The 15,244-nt window shown below is 39.3% G+C and overlaps 1 long non-coding RNA gene across 2 annotated transcripts; it reads right to left on the bottom strand.

Moving 5' to 3' along the window:
• Positions 1 to 1,882: 1,882 nt before the first annotated feature.
• LOC118719771 lies at positions 1,883 to 5,799 on the bottom strand. Of its 2 annotated transcripts, none has more exons than XR_004988261.2 (3): positions 5,607 to 5,799; positions 3,507 to 4,504; positions 1,883 to 2,806 (listed from the first exon to the last, which is right to left on the bottom strand). It is a non-coding gene; the product is annotated as an uncharacterized LOC118719771 (long non-coding RNA). The 2 variants fall into 2 exon arrangements; XR_006741789.1 differs by lacking the exon at positions 1,883 to 2,806 and having other exon boundaries at positions 2,821 to 3,843; positions 4,427 to 4,504; positions 5,607 to 5,781.
• Positions 5,800 to 15,244: the final 9,445 nt, after the last annotated feature.

Below are 15,244 nucleotides of genomic sequence, written 5' to 3'. Positions count from 1 at the left end.
CTCAGAGCAAAGAAGTATTTCTCCTCAAATAGGAGTGGGGAATAAGAATGTGTGTGTGTGTGCGTGTGTGTGTGTGTGTGTGTGTGTGTGTGTGTGTACTTGTGCGCACATGCATACCTTTAAATCAGTCTCCTCTGGACAGCATGGGGGGATCTGGAGATTATTATGCTAAGCAAAGCAAGCCAATCAGAGAAGACAAGTATCACATGATCTCACTTATATGTGGAATCTAATGAACAAAATAAACTGATGAATGAAATAGATTCCAAGACATGGAAGCATGAAATAGTCTGAGGATCCTCAGAGGAAAAGGGCAGGGGGGGAGATCAATGAAAGAACTTATATGCATGTATGCATAACCAATAGACACAGACAATAGTTGGGTGAAGGCCTGGTAGGGGCTGGAGTAGGGTAGAAGGGGCCAAAATGGGGAAAAGAGGGGACATCTGTACAACTTTCAACAATAAAGATAATTTTTAAAAAATTTCAGTCTCCTCTGTGAGGACCTGCTCTGGGACAGGTCAATACTGCTTTCCCTCTCTCATGTAATTCATGTTAAATCAACTTATCCATTATCCATGGAACCTGACATGTTGCCACTTGTTTCCAATGCAATGTCAAGGTCAGCTCAGGTTTCAACAGGAGTTCTCCTTTGGGATGAGTATAGAAGTCAAAATAGTACACAAAAGTGAACAAGGAGAAGTCCTCCACTTTACCACCACTAACCTGCCAAGTCCATGGTAAAAACTTGAGCGTTTTTGTCATCTCCAGATGCTCATGAAAGGAGCAACCTTTTCTTCCACATCATGTTTACAATCCTCTGAAACACCCCCCCACCCCAGTGGAAACCTCAGCTTCCTTCGTTAAACATCTCTGTGTCCAGACCCTCACAGCTTTTGAAAACAGTCATTATTTATTGCTACTATCTTTAGAGAAATGAATTACTGAGGTTGAGAAGAGAATCTTTGTTGCATGTGCCATGGTAAAAGGAGCCCCAGATCCAGGCACCACTCCCTCCAATGCACCCCCAAGGATATCTCAGAGTCTCTTGTATTGGAGAGCTTAAAGATGATTGATTCTAAGTTTCCCATAATACAGATAAGAAAATGAAGTCCAAAAAGAAAGTGACTTGTCTAAAGTCAAACACATCAAGTCAGTCGTAGAACAGAGAGCAGATTCAGGTCTGTGAACTGCTAGGAGAATATATTCATTGTAGTAGAGAAACTTCTGGAGATCATCTGTGCTCCCAAACTGAACATTCTTCTCCACAGCCAGTAAAAGAGTCTTTGATATAGGGCTACCCCAAAGCTGCGAGATAAGGCTAAACATAAATGGGATGATAACATAGGATCTATCTTAGGTAGATGGCTGGTCATGGGAAAGCAGAGAAGTAAAAAGAGGAGATCTCCTGAAGAGAGGGAAAGTACAAAGTTCTTCTAGGGCAGATTCCCAGGTTTTGTTCCATGGGATAGAATAGTAGACCCAGGAGATGGTCCACAGGCAAAACAAAAACAAACAAACAAACAAACAAACAAAAATCAGCACAATCAGGTATGGGAAATGCTTCATTCTATAGCTCCCTCTTGGAAATTTCCAGTGCAATATTAGAATATTAAAGGCTTTATAATATCCTGAAACAAGTCACCTGTATAACTTTGTGTTACCAACTAATTGAAAGACATGTTTGCCCTCTAAACCAACTTTTAAAAAATATACTCCTGTAGCCCTTGACCCAATATATCAGAAAGAAACCCCATTTATGTTAGCTATACCTTGCATGTCCTATAGCATTGTGGTGACAACACTTGGATTTTTCTCTTCACAAAATGCCTAGGTGGCATGTGTTCCAAAGGCCAAAAGCTAATGAACTAGTGGAAAATCGATCAATCAGTAAAACTTTATTGAGTATTTTCTGTAACCAGAGTCCTGTGGGGTAGAAATGGAATGGAGATACAGCAATCAAGGAAATACAGTCTTGTCATAAACCAAGTGGGGGGATTCAAAAATTTATTCTGAAAAAGATCATTAATGATTTAAGCAGTGTTATTGGGAAGTAGGAGATAAAGGGGTTCATAGAAGGACTCAGGCAAGAAGTGATTTGAGAATGAAGGGAAAAAGTATAGGTTTATTTTTCAAAAGTCCCTGCAGAAACTTGATTTTGCCTGGGCAAGGAAATATGGAAAGGAATTGAATAAGCAGAAAGAAATGGGGATCATGTTCTCGGGAGAAAAAGCCCGAGGAAAAGGAGAGAGATAGGTAAGGTCAAAGTGCATTTAGAGCTAAGACTGACTATCAGATAAATGGGCTTCTAAGTCCTGCCATGATAGTTGTGTGAGACTTCTGGTTTTCTTGCTGGGATGTGAAGGGAAAAAATAATGAATCAAGTACCACTTTCATCCCTGGACCCTGGATACCTTTTCAAGGCTACCCTGCCACCCTCCCCCCTTCAGGTTCCCACAATGTATGTAGACACCACCCAGGCCTGTGACTCTCAGAGCTGTCTGACTTTTCCACTGGTAACCTCAGACACAATGCTTAAAGTCTCACAAAGGTACCTAAACCAACTTGTGAGAGCTTAATTGGTATTTGTTGTGTGTTCTTTATCCCACTGATCATCTAATTGTTGTACTCCAACTTCGCTGGCTTGGAGTTGCTAGGCACATGCCGCACTTGGGGTATTTGACAAACTGACACTCTACCACATGGAGTGTCCAACTCAGCTTGTCAAATACACGGAGCGTGGCACTGCAGGAAGCTGGGCCAGGGACTTCAGTGGGGAGGCGAAATCTTCTTTGGAGATGTAGTCCTAGATGGAGAGAGAGAGAGAGAGAGAGAAAAGTCACACCCTGGCCTCCAGGAAAACTCTATGGACTAGCCAAAGCACCAGAATAAAGGAAGTGAGCAAAATAGTCATAAGGCTCCTAATCAAAAGAGGATTTCCGAAGGTAGGTAGGCAGCACCCAGTTGAGACTTCAGGTGAGGCCCCAGTGCTCAGCTGGGGATTCCTCAGGCCAAAGTCTTATAACTACAGCATTTTAAAGGTCCCAAGCTTTAGTGGGATCCTCTATGTAGCATAGAGAGAACAATTTCATTATCATCCTACCTTCCTAACCTCAAGAAGGGACCAGGACCCTTTCCTTCACAAACTTCCCAGATAATGTTTTACAATATTGTGGATATAAACTTAAGCATTGAGGCTGAACATAGGCTTAAATCTTGGCTCTGCCATTAATTAGCTGAAAAACTTTAGTAAATTATTTCATCTCTTTTTGTTCCATTTTTTCCACATCCCAAAAAATCAATATAAATATAGTATGTACCTAATAAATTATAGAGAGAATGAAATGAGATAATGTACATAAAGTTCTTAGCTCATTGTCTGATACACAATAAATGCTCAAAGACAATAGTGGTTGTGCTGCCAGAAGGAAATCAAGGGCTAGTGACAATTGATTTAATAGGGTCAAGACAAATGAAACAGACATTTCTGATAACCTCAGCCTTACCTAATAATATGCCCTTGTACCATTGGTACTCAAAAATGGCAGCTATAAAAGAACTAGCATCTAGTCTCAGCTACTCTTGTTATAAATGAGGAAATGAAGGCTCGTGTTGGGGTAGAAAGTTGCTAAAGGTCATACAGGTTGCTCACAGTTTGGAGTTGTGTCATATATTAATCCATTGTGCCTTCCTACATTCTTCATCAATCCTCTTACCTCTTTGCTATACTTATCTCTCAGGGGAAAGGGAGATACATCATCAAGGAAGCCAAGTGACAGGCAGTGGTCTTGGCAGTAAGGCATTGGAATCTTTCAATCCACAGCCATCGGGGAAACAAGGAAGCTGCCAGGAGCATTGTCAAGCCTGGAATTTCTGAGAGAATTCCCTTGGCAACACTTAATCCTGTTGTTAAATATTCCAAGATGTTTGTGTCAAATTTATCTCTTTCCCAGCAATGGCAGTTTATCTATTGGCCTATATTGAATATTGTCATGAAAAATGGCACAATAGAAAACTGCCCCATGAGGCCAAGGCAGAAAACTTGTCTTTCAGCGGGGTGGGGGGGAGGAATCAGTGTTTTTATTATTATAACTCTTAATTGAATGCATGTTGGTAAGGGGATGACATGCCCCTATAATTTAAGATCTTGGAAGTGATTTCAAACCTCAAAATTTTAAATGTATTTCTCATTCCTTCATTTTTCTCTCTACCAACCCAATCCATCCCAAGCCATCCAGAAATGTATCCAAAGCAAAATCATTGTCAACAGATATGGCAGAGTGAAAAGAGTCAGGCAATCTTGGATTCTATCAATACCATAACTGGCTAGTTGGTGCTTTGGGCACCAACTAGCCAGTTATGGTATTGATAAAGTCTTTCTTGGGCCTCAGATTTATTCTCAGGAAATGGGGATAAGAAGACTTACCTGGCAGAGTTGTTAGGAAAGTTCAATGAGCTTTCCAGAGTCTCCTAAAAATTAGTCCACTTGGCTCAGTCCTTGGACCTATGAGTAGAGAAAGGCCAGCCAAGGAAGCTGACTAATAAAATTTGCATTCAGGATGGCAAAGGAGACACAGCTGGTGATTACATCTATCATCATCCTCATTGGCTACAGCTCAAGTAAGAAGACCTGGATAAACTGGAGGTGTCCAAAGCCTCCTGAACAGCTTTTCTGACTTTATCAAAAAGGAAAAGATATAAGGTAAAGATTCCTTCTTAGTACACTAGAAGTTGAGGAGTCTTAAAAACCATATTGCCCCCATATTAATGGAAGGGGTTGGTGGGTGAGTTGAAATTAGTATTATTTCCACTCTTGATTTTCTAGTGCATGCCTTTCCAATAGAGTGTATATAAGAAAAGTAGGTTCAGTTGAGAAAGGCTGGCCAGACTCATAGGGAGAAGAAGTGGAAATTTACATGAAACAATATTGAGAAATTTCAAAGGTCTTCTCTTGATTCATCATGCTACATAAAATGTCATCATTTGTCCACTGCTCTACTCTGGAAATGCTAACACACCAAGCAACAGGACCTTCCGTGAAACTGACTGATATGGGCCTTCTCATACTAGGAGCAATCTGGATTTCTTTCAGTCACAGTTCAGCCTCACCCAGAGATATTTACTCAGCATCACCTTCATGACCTTTCTCAACAGAGGACTTACAATCATCAAAATAAGAGGTATAAAAACTAAAAGTGTCTCTAGACAAAATCTAACTCATCCTTCCCTCTCCTCTTCTTTGCAGAAGAAGCAAAAAAATGAATTTATAATGGAGAAAGGACTTGCTTAAAACTACACAATGGGTAAATGGCACAACCAGGACTGTTACTCAAATATATTGACTCCCGATTCCAGAAAACATTTCACTTCCATGTGTTTATCTCCTAAATAGCATATATGGGGAGAACATATTATTCTCCCTTCTCAAATTTGAAGCTCCAGGATAGATGGCTAATGGTAACCTTCTTCTCCCCCACCCTTAACCCAAGATCCCTCAGGAAGGTTTAAGGAGAATGTGATGGGCAGGTCTAAGCAATCTTTGGTAGCCATGGACATAGCTCTAGCTTGGGAATCCAAACAAAGAGGGGAAAAAATGAATACTATACCTGTTACTGGAGTGGTGCTTTAGTCTCAGATGAGGCACAGGTTCCCTGGTGATGAACCAACCTGCAGTGGCCAAAGAGAACTGGGCTTTATGCTGTGAGCAGGAACATCATGTGTTTTGAAGAGCCCTTGGTGTCTTCAAGAGGAAACAGAAATGAGGAAGATAAGGCTGAGGTTAGCCAACGGAAATCTGGGTGCAAAATGACAAAACAGTGCTGTTGTGAAAGGGTCTGCTAGTGCAGCAATAATCCCCACCACCATGCCCCCACCAACTACCAGACAACTCCAAAAGATACTGGCTCTCTGAGCTGCAGAGGGTCAGAGCGAAAAGCTCCTGGCTGCCCCACCTCTGCCTATGGACCAAAGACATTCCCCAGAGCTACTGAGGGAATCCTGAAATTGAGAAATTGAGCCTATGAAGGATGAGAGAAAATGTCTGATAACAAAAAGAAAATTAGTGGCATAACTAGAATTTGAATCCACTTCTATCAACTCCAAATTGTGTGTTCTCTCACTCTCAGAATGCCTCCTAAACCCAAAATACCCTTTCTACTTCCCCTGGCTCAGCTGCATAATTGACAAAATTCAGTCCAAAATGAAAATGAGGGCTCCTTATTTAAAAAAAATGAATTTCAAAATGGCAATAGCAGAACATTAATCCAAATGTGGGTTCTTTCTAAGCATGGGGCTCTATGAAACATTATAGCTCCCATGCTTATGGAACTGGTCCTATTGGCACAGCTCTGACCACAGGTCATATTCTGGCATCCAAGAACCTTACAAAAGGAAATTTATATGTATTAAAGAGCTTTGTATGTGCTTTACATGTGTTATCCCATTTAATCAACAATTCTGTAGTATATTTTCATTATCCTTATTAATAGGTAAGAAAGATGAGGCATATAGAAGTAAAGAGACTTCCCTAAGGATAAAAAACTAGAAAATAATGTAGAAAAAAATCCACATGCAGGACTTTCTGGCTCCAAATGTTTGGCTTTTTCTACTCTCCCACATTGGCTATAAGGAGAGGGGAGAAAAGTAGTTGACCTTAAAAATGAAGAAATAGTGCCAAAACCTTAATTGTCAGACTTTATAAGAGACATAAAAGATATGATAAGGAAGCAAATTGCTTCCTAGCATCTTATTTTGCAATATTTTGGCAGTACCCATTCACGGTAAGGAAGGTGCTTAATTCCCATTATGCAGTGCTCTATGTCATGAATCCCGATGGCATGGCAGATGGGAAAAGCAATTACTGCAATGCTTTCAGGATATACTTGGGGTCACCTTCAATGATTGCAGTGCGCAAGTCCCAGTCATTAGTCTATATAGCCAGAGTAGGATCAGAGAAGTGTTCATGACCCAATTAATAATCTATTTACATATAGTCTTATAAATCCAGGTTCAAGAGAAAAGACCATATTCCATGAACCAAGAGTTCTGTGCCCCAGCTCCAGATCTGCTAACTGTGTTCCCTCTCTTAGCCATGGTTTTCCATTTAACCATCAGAAGTTGGACTAGATGATCTTGCTGACCTCTTCAATTCAAATATTCCCTGGTTTCTTTATGAAGTGCTCCATCCTTGCCCTTCCTCACAGTGAGCTTTCGTGTGAGGGCCTAAGGACTCTAAGGATAGCCTGGAATATGCATTTACTTGCACTCACACTACTTGGCAGTAACTTCCTTTTTTCAGAATAAAGTAGCGGCTTAGTCCTCATGACCTGTTTCCACAGATCTTGCATCTAGAAAGATTCAGTTCCTTTTCCTTTTTGGTTTCTGACTAAAGCTTGGGTGGAAGCAGAATTGCCTTGTGGGCACTTTCTTACAGAGGGATCCCTACTCCTTACACATAACATAGTGATTAAGTTTATCTACACACTTTTTCTTATTTTCTCATCTATTAATTAAGGTACTTTACTGTATGTTTTTTTTATAGGAGCCTCTGAAGACATTGTCTTCACCTAAAATAGTAATTAATAGTGGCCACTTTGGACCCCACAGTAGGACAATAAAAAAGAGCATTAGGAGCAATGAGGACCTACAAATCATGCCACCTATGCAGAAGACCTGAATTAGTGCAAAGGGCATTGAGTTCCTTGAAGTTCTTTACCTTACAACACAAAGCATGCTAGGAAGGGCCATGTGTGCAGCACAAGGATTTTCTTTTAGGTCTGTTGTCCATCCAAAATACAAGAAGTCTCCCATTTTGGGTGTTCTCTGAATTGGCTACACTTACAATGGGGGATTAATGAAAAAAATTGGATATGGGACTCAGGAAAGCAGTGCTGAGATCCCATACTGTAGATACATTCATTTATTAGCTCATTGCTAGAATGAAAAGAATGCTAAATTTTGAGTCAGAGACCCTATCTTAGAACCTAGGTTACAGTCTGTGGTTTATAGACCCGGTTCTGTAACTCGCTAAATTCTCTTCAAAAATTATGCACAGCCTTCTGAACCTTAGCCATCACATCATATTGAGGGATCATTGGGCTGGAGGGGAGGAGAAACACAAGTATGCACCCAAGGAACTATGACTATCTACAGTATGAGGCAAGTTATTTGCATAGGTATGAAGTGCTATAAAAAATCTGGGTAAGAAAGGTGTAACTCTTCCAGGGTAGAGAGCAGAAAGGTAGTGGTATTTAGAAAAGTTCTTAGAGAAGTGGATTTTAGCTAGATCTTTTAAAATGGAGAGAGAAAATAACTGCTCACTATCTCTGGAAAGCCTTCTCTGACCACCCCTTTCTCAGCAAAATTAGTTACTCCCTGCTTTGCCCACCTCAAGTACTAAAAATATTTCAACTCTGCAAACTTATGTGTCTGTTTCTCACAGGAGACCAAAAACTTCCCAAAGTAGGGACTGTGTCTGATCCTTTTCTTTTTTCACAGGGCCAAGAAAAAATAGTTGCTCCAGACTCTGAGTTGAATAAATGAATGTGTCAGTGCATAAGCAAATGAAGGAGAACTCCTTAGTTTAAGGTCTCCATATTCCTTAGCTTACTCCACCTCTGTGAAGGAACTTAGAAGGCCTACCTTCAACTCATGGTTCATCTTCCTGCTCACCTATCCCCACCTCCTATCAGAAGTTGGTAAAGAAAAGGCCCCAGGGACAATTGCAAAGCTGAGACCACTTCCTGTGCAAGAGGCTGATGTCCACATAGTCCATCTCAACTCTGGTTATTGCTGTTCATATGATTGCAATGGGGCTTCCTCTGAAATGAAAACCAAAGGCTGATGAAATGTATAGGGCACTCCCAGGCCCGGGTTGAAGAACTTCATGTACATCTGGGCCTGGGGACAAAGGGTTCACCATGAGGTTCCTCACAAACTCAGCGATATCACCAAAGTAGTTAGCAGCAAAAATAACTTTGTGCTTGGCAACAATGGGGAAAATAAGTATACAACAGAATAATAATATACATCTTATAGAAATGTAATAAGAGCAACATTAAATTTTTGAAAAACAAATAGATGAAAGTAATTTTGAGAACATAATATTTTATTTAACACAATGCATCTAAAATGTCAACTTAGCAATCTAAACATTTTTAATAAGAAATTTTACATACTTTGCAGTGTGGTGTGTATTTTATACTTACAATAAATCAAAATTTGGATTAGCCATGTTTCCAGTGTTCAATTGCCACATGTAGCTAGCTAATAGTTATGATATTGGACAGCACATGTATAAGATGTGACCCCTACCCTGGCCAGATGACTCAGTTGGTTGGAGCATCATCTCATACATCAAAAGGTTTCAGGTTCAATTCCTGGTCAGAGTACATACATAGGTTGCAGGTTCGATACCAAGTCAGGGTGTGTATGGGAAGCAACTGATCAATGTTTCTCTCTTATATCAATGTCTCTCTCTCTCTCTCTCTCTCTCTCTCTCTCTCTCTCTCTCTCTCCCACTCTATCTCTCTCTTCTCTCTCTCCCACTCTCTCTTTCTATTTCTCTAAAGTCAGCAAAAACATCCTCAGGTGAGGATAAAAAAATGTGATCTCTGCCCTCAAGGAATTTACAGCCTAGTCTAAAAGCCAGACTAATACTTATGCATGTACAAGAAATAAGTACTATAGTGAAACTGCATGTGTGGAAAAGAGCACTGTATCACAATCAGGAGACCTGGGCTACAGTCTTTTCTCTGCCACTGATTCTCTGAGTGACCTTGAATAAAACCCTTTATCTCCATGGGACTCCATATTTCTTTTTTTAAATTTATCTTTACTTTTGAAAGTATTACAGATGTCTCCCTTTATTTCCCCCCATTGATTCCCTCCACCCTGACCTTCCCCCTGCCCCAGGCCTTCACCGTACCATTGTCTCTCTCTCTCTCTCTCTCTCTCTCTCTCTCTCTCTCTCTATATATATATATATATATATATATATATATATATATATATATACACACACACACACACACACATACACACACACAAATAAGTTCTTTGGTTGATCTCTTCATACCCCCTACCATGTGAGTGAGATCATGTGATACTTGCTAAATTAAATAAGCCAGTCAGGGACTCCATATTTCCATCTCTACAGTGAGGTTGGAATAGATTTATTTTCTCAACAAATACATATTAAATGTTTTCTAAGTATTAAGCATAGTAGGAAGCACTCAGAATACTGAGATGAATAAGACACATAAGATGCCTGCCTTATTGACACTTAAAGCATGGTAAGAAATAGGTATTAATTCCAGGTAAATATTGCCAAAAAAATGGGGATGCACATAGACCTGGGAGAGCACATAACAATAAAACATAATCTACCAGGCCTGAATATGGTCAAGAAAACCTCTCAGAAAAAGTAACATTTGAAGTAAGATTAAAGAATGAGAAGGAGTGAACCGAGCAAATAATTGGTGAAAAGCCATTCCAGTCAGAAGAAACAGCAGATGTCAGGCTCCAAAATGAGAAGGAATGAGGCCTAGTTCAGGAAAATAAGGAGGTTAGTGTGGCCTGTAATAGACTGAGCTAAGGAAAGAATAACTCAAAGCAAAGTAGGAGTGGTAAACATTGGGAGGCTTTGTATGCTATATTGAGGGTTTGATACTTATCTAATAAGACAGAGAAGCCAGAGAAGGTATAATTATGCAGTTCCCTTCCATCTCTAAGACAAAGAGTTTTGGAGTCTATGCCATGGAAAGAAAAGCTAATTCCAACTGTTTGGACTAGAAATGTCACAGAAGTGGTAACATTTTAAAAGACACTTGAAAGATAATAAGATCAGAGAATGGAATTCCAGGCAGAGGGATGAATATTAATAAAAGTACAGAGGTAGCGCCGAAACCGGTTTGGCTCAGTGGTAGAGTGTCAGTCTGCGGACTGAAAGGTCCCGGGTTCGATTCCGGTCAGGGGCATGTACGTTGGTTGTGGGCACATCCCCGGTAGGGGGTGTGCAAGAGGCAGCTGGTCGGTGTTTCTCTCTCATCGACGTTTCTAGCTCTCTATCTCTCTCCCTTCCTCTCTGTAAAAATCAATAAAAATAACACAAAAAAAAAGTACAGAGGTAAGAAAGAACATATGAATTAGTGTGAATGGAGAGACCACTGATACAACAGGGTAAATATAAGCTTAAGAATATCTTTGATATCTATAGATATTCAAGCACACCAAATGTGTTATGAGAGAAACCAGACAAAGTCCTTAGACCTACCAAAAGATTCATTTTGTACTATAACGATAATAATAAACACATACTGTGAACTTACTAAGTGCCAAGCATTGTCTCAAGCCCTTTACATGTACTAGTTTATATAATATCTTCATGAAAACCTTATGAGGGAGATATTATAATTAGCCCCATTTGACAAATGGGGAGCTGATGTTCAAGGAAGTCATGTCATTTGCCTGAAGTTAAATAGATAGTAAATGGCAGAGGCAGGAGTCAAATGTCATGGAACAATTTATGAAAGGTAGGACTTATGAAGCAATCAACAAAAATATATAATATGATTGTAGCTAAAAAAAAAATACCAAATTCAAGTCAGTTATCATCTCAGTCTACAAGGGCAGTTGTATCAAAAAAAAAAACCTCAATTAATTTCCAGCTTATTGCCGTTAGAGAGGCTAAACTGAAGTGAACTTTTGCTTTGCTTCTTCTAGTAAACAATGTAAATAAGGTAGGAGTTATTAAAGACTAAGAAAAACAAACTGGTTCCACTTCCACTCTTCACTCCCTATATCTTATTCCCAGTCAGAGTCTTTCAGAAGCTTTCATCTATGACAAAAATAACTGGAGTCACCCTAACCAATTATTCTTATCTATTTCCTACAGTGGCCCACCTAATCCCCTAGCCAACAGTTTTGAATGTAAAGGGAAGTCAGGAAGTAGGAACCAACTTATGATAGTTCATTGCCTATATTTGGAAGAAACAAAACTGCATTTCTTTAAAATATATATTCTCTAATTCAGGAGGGAGAGGGTGTCCTTTGAATCATTTATTTGGCATAGCAGACCATTTTCATCTTCCTAGTGTTTTCTCTGACTAAAGCAAGGATAAAGATGGTGCATATTGTGGGGACAAAATATAAGTTAGGCCAAACCCTTGAGCTTGCACCACAACTAAACATCTAGAACTAGGATGCTAGAACTTTGTTTAGCATTGATTTAGGAGGCAATTAATTCCTACATACTTCTCTCTAGGGTTAGTCACCAGGATACCTCCTTAATATTTCTGTCCTATATTTGCATGGGTCAGTTTCCACAGGCTCATCTAAAAATTGTCAACCATCAAAATTTGTGTGGCAATAAGTAGTTCAGAATTTCTAATCTCAACTTTTTAACCCCCAAACAGATGCTATGATGTAGATGACCAAATGTTTCTTACTGTTCAAGAGTGTTATGACTAGAATAAGTGGAAAATAGAAATATCAAAGATGCTCATAGTGAATTCTTGACTGATGACAGGTATTGGTGGTTGTCACATGAGGCCTGTGCTATAGTGATAAGAGCTACTGGCATGTAATTTAAAAACAAGGATTTGAATTTCAGTTTGCCACTTTCTAGCCTTGAGTAAATTACTAGTATTTCTCACTATCCATTTCCCCACCTCAGAATTAAGCTAATAAATAAGTATCTCATGAGGTTTCAGGAAAGTAGTATACTTGAGAGCTCTTGTATTTTACCTAATACAAGATAAAAAGTTTTTTAAAAGCTACATATTGGCACAAGAAGGGTTTCTGCTCCTCTACTCCTCTGCTCCTCTGCTCAATTCTGGCAGAATGAGAAGTGGGAAATAGAAGGAATAAAAAAGCTTTGTTAAGTGCTTGTTATGTACCACATACTCTCAGGTCTATTATATTACTTATTCCTATCAATACCCTATAGAATAAGAATTAGTCTTATTTCACAATTGAGGACACTGGAGCTTAAAGATATTAAACAATTCCCTTCAAAGTCATATATTTAGTAAGTAGCAGAGCTGAGATTCAGACATTTTTTAGTTGTTCCCCTAATACAGTATGAGAGCATATATCAATATATGTTTCAGAACCTGAGAGTGTCTGTAATTACATATTAGGCCCATTTATCTGACCACTGATGTTATCAGATATCCTGGAAGCTCCCGAGCTTGTCTCAATGCTTGGCAAGCCTCTCTGGTCAGCTTGACTTTCTCCAGAAGATGGTCAGCTCTTGGATACTGTGGCATGAATTCCCAGAATTTACAGGTTTCCCCATCTTATTATCTATTAAGAATCAGCAGGGGAAAGAAAGAGGTGAATCTGAGACCTCTGCCCCCTGTGTTGATAGGACTAAAAAAAAAAAATGAAGTGGGAAAAAGAGCCAAGAATTGACTAATGGCTACTACTATATTGCAGGTACTGTGCTGGATGCTTTAGTCACATAATCATCTTCACAACCATTCTAGGAGGTGGAAGTTGTTTTCTTCTTTCAAAAGATGAAAACAGTGAAGTTTAGAAGGCTCAAATGACTTATTTCAAGTCATTCAGTAAGTAACTGTGCTGAAGTACAAACCAACTTTTTTTTTAGTACCTTCCACTACATCCAGGCTGGACCACACCAATTTTTGTTCCAAAGCAGAGCTATACTTATTTATAATTTTAAGGGAATTGCAAATATAGAGATTATCTCACTTCTCTTACCATGAGTTATGCTCTTCTGGCAGGAAGTTGATCTTTTCATCTAATCTGACCCATGCCTGTTGTGGTTTAAGTTAACTTCCTCTCCCCTTATCCCACTTATCCTCCAAGCATTCTTCCCTGAGTTGTAATCTGTAGCCTCCACATCTAGTACTTATTTTGAACCTCCCACTTTGACCCCTAAGCCAAGCAAAGGGGTTTCAGAACTGAGGCTAAGGCCATTCCCATCTTACTTGCTTCTATTAATCCATTGGCTTTGCTCTCACAAAGTCCATTAATATAAATGCTTCTCAGATTTATTTATCCTATTTATTCTTTATCTGTTGATATCTCAGCTTGCGGACATAGTCAAGTCACAACCAAATATCTTTCCAATGCCCACTTGATACAATGTATTGAAAACGTAGTTTCTAAAGGTTACTTGACTGTTTCTCTCCTAATCCACTATAATTTAGCTTTTTATTTGTCCTCTATCTCAATTCTTCATTGGCTCTGCTATCTGGTGTCACCAAATTACCATGAACTCCTAATCAACAAAGCCAAAGCTTCTCTACTAGCTCTCATCTCCTTCAAAGTCTGTCAAAGATGACTGTTAGTAATTCCTTGTTTCTTAAAGCCCTGGTTTAGAGGATATAATTTACTCTTCAGGCTGAATTCTATCATTAGAAGCCAAAGAAGCATGGTTCACATGAGATATAAAGATCAACTCTCTGCCAGACCATCCTAACACATAACAGGGACCATCTTTGTTATTTGTTTCCTTTACTGTCTAAAACGGCACCTGTTCCAAAGTAGTGATCAGTGAAAATTGTTGAATTTGTTCCCCTACAGTCCTCTGATTCATCCATACTTCCTGATCACTCTCCTTGGTGTTGTCTATAAGCTTCTCTTTCTTTTTCTGCTTCTTATTACATGTTATTGTTTTCCAGAGCTCTCTTTGTTTCTTTGTGGGTCTGTGCATATATCTGCATGCTTGTTCAGTCTCTCTATCTCCACCACCAGATCAGTAGATTCAATTGAATACTGAACATATACCCCTGAATGTCTAAGTCTTCACATCCTCAAATAAACCTGCTCATCATCCTAGAGATAATCCATGGAGGAAATAAGATTAGTCATCTTTGACCACATTATATATTTATTAACATGATTATTGCTATAGTAATTATTTTATTTTATTTAAATATATTTTTATTGAATTTTTTACAGAGAGAGGAAGAGAGAGGGATAGAGAGTTAGAAACATCGATGTGAGAGAATCATTGATCAGCTGCCTCTTGCACACCCCCTACTGGGGATGTGCCCGCAAGCAAGGTACATGCCCTTGACTGGAATTGAATCTGGGACCTTTCAGTCCGCAGGCTGACACTCTATCCACTGAGCCAAATCGGTTTTGGCTATTGTTATAGTAATTAATGCTACTACTAATAATATTGATTCAAACACTTACTACCTTATAACATGATATTTTATATCCCTGCCTTTGCCTTATTATAGCCTGGAATTGCCTCAAGGACAAGGGTCCT

This window comes from Pipistrellus kuhlii, unplaced genomic scaffold, assembly GCF_014108245.1.
Source record: "Pipistrellus kuhlii isolate mPipKuh1 unplaced genomic scaffold, mPipKuh1.p scaffold_m20_p_16, whole genome shotgun sequence".
In the NCBI taxonomy this organism is placed as follows: domain Eukaryota; kingdom Metazoa; phylum Chordata; class Mammalia; order Chiroptera; family Vespertilionidae; genus Pipistrellus; species Pipistrellus kuhlii.
This window is presented reverse-complemented; position numbering and strand designations above follow the sequence as displayed.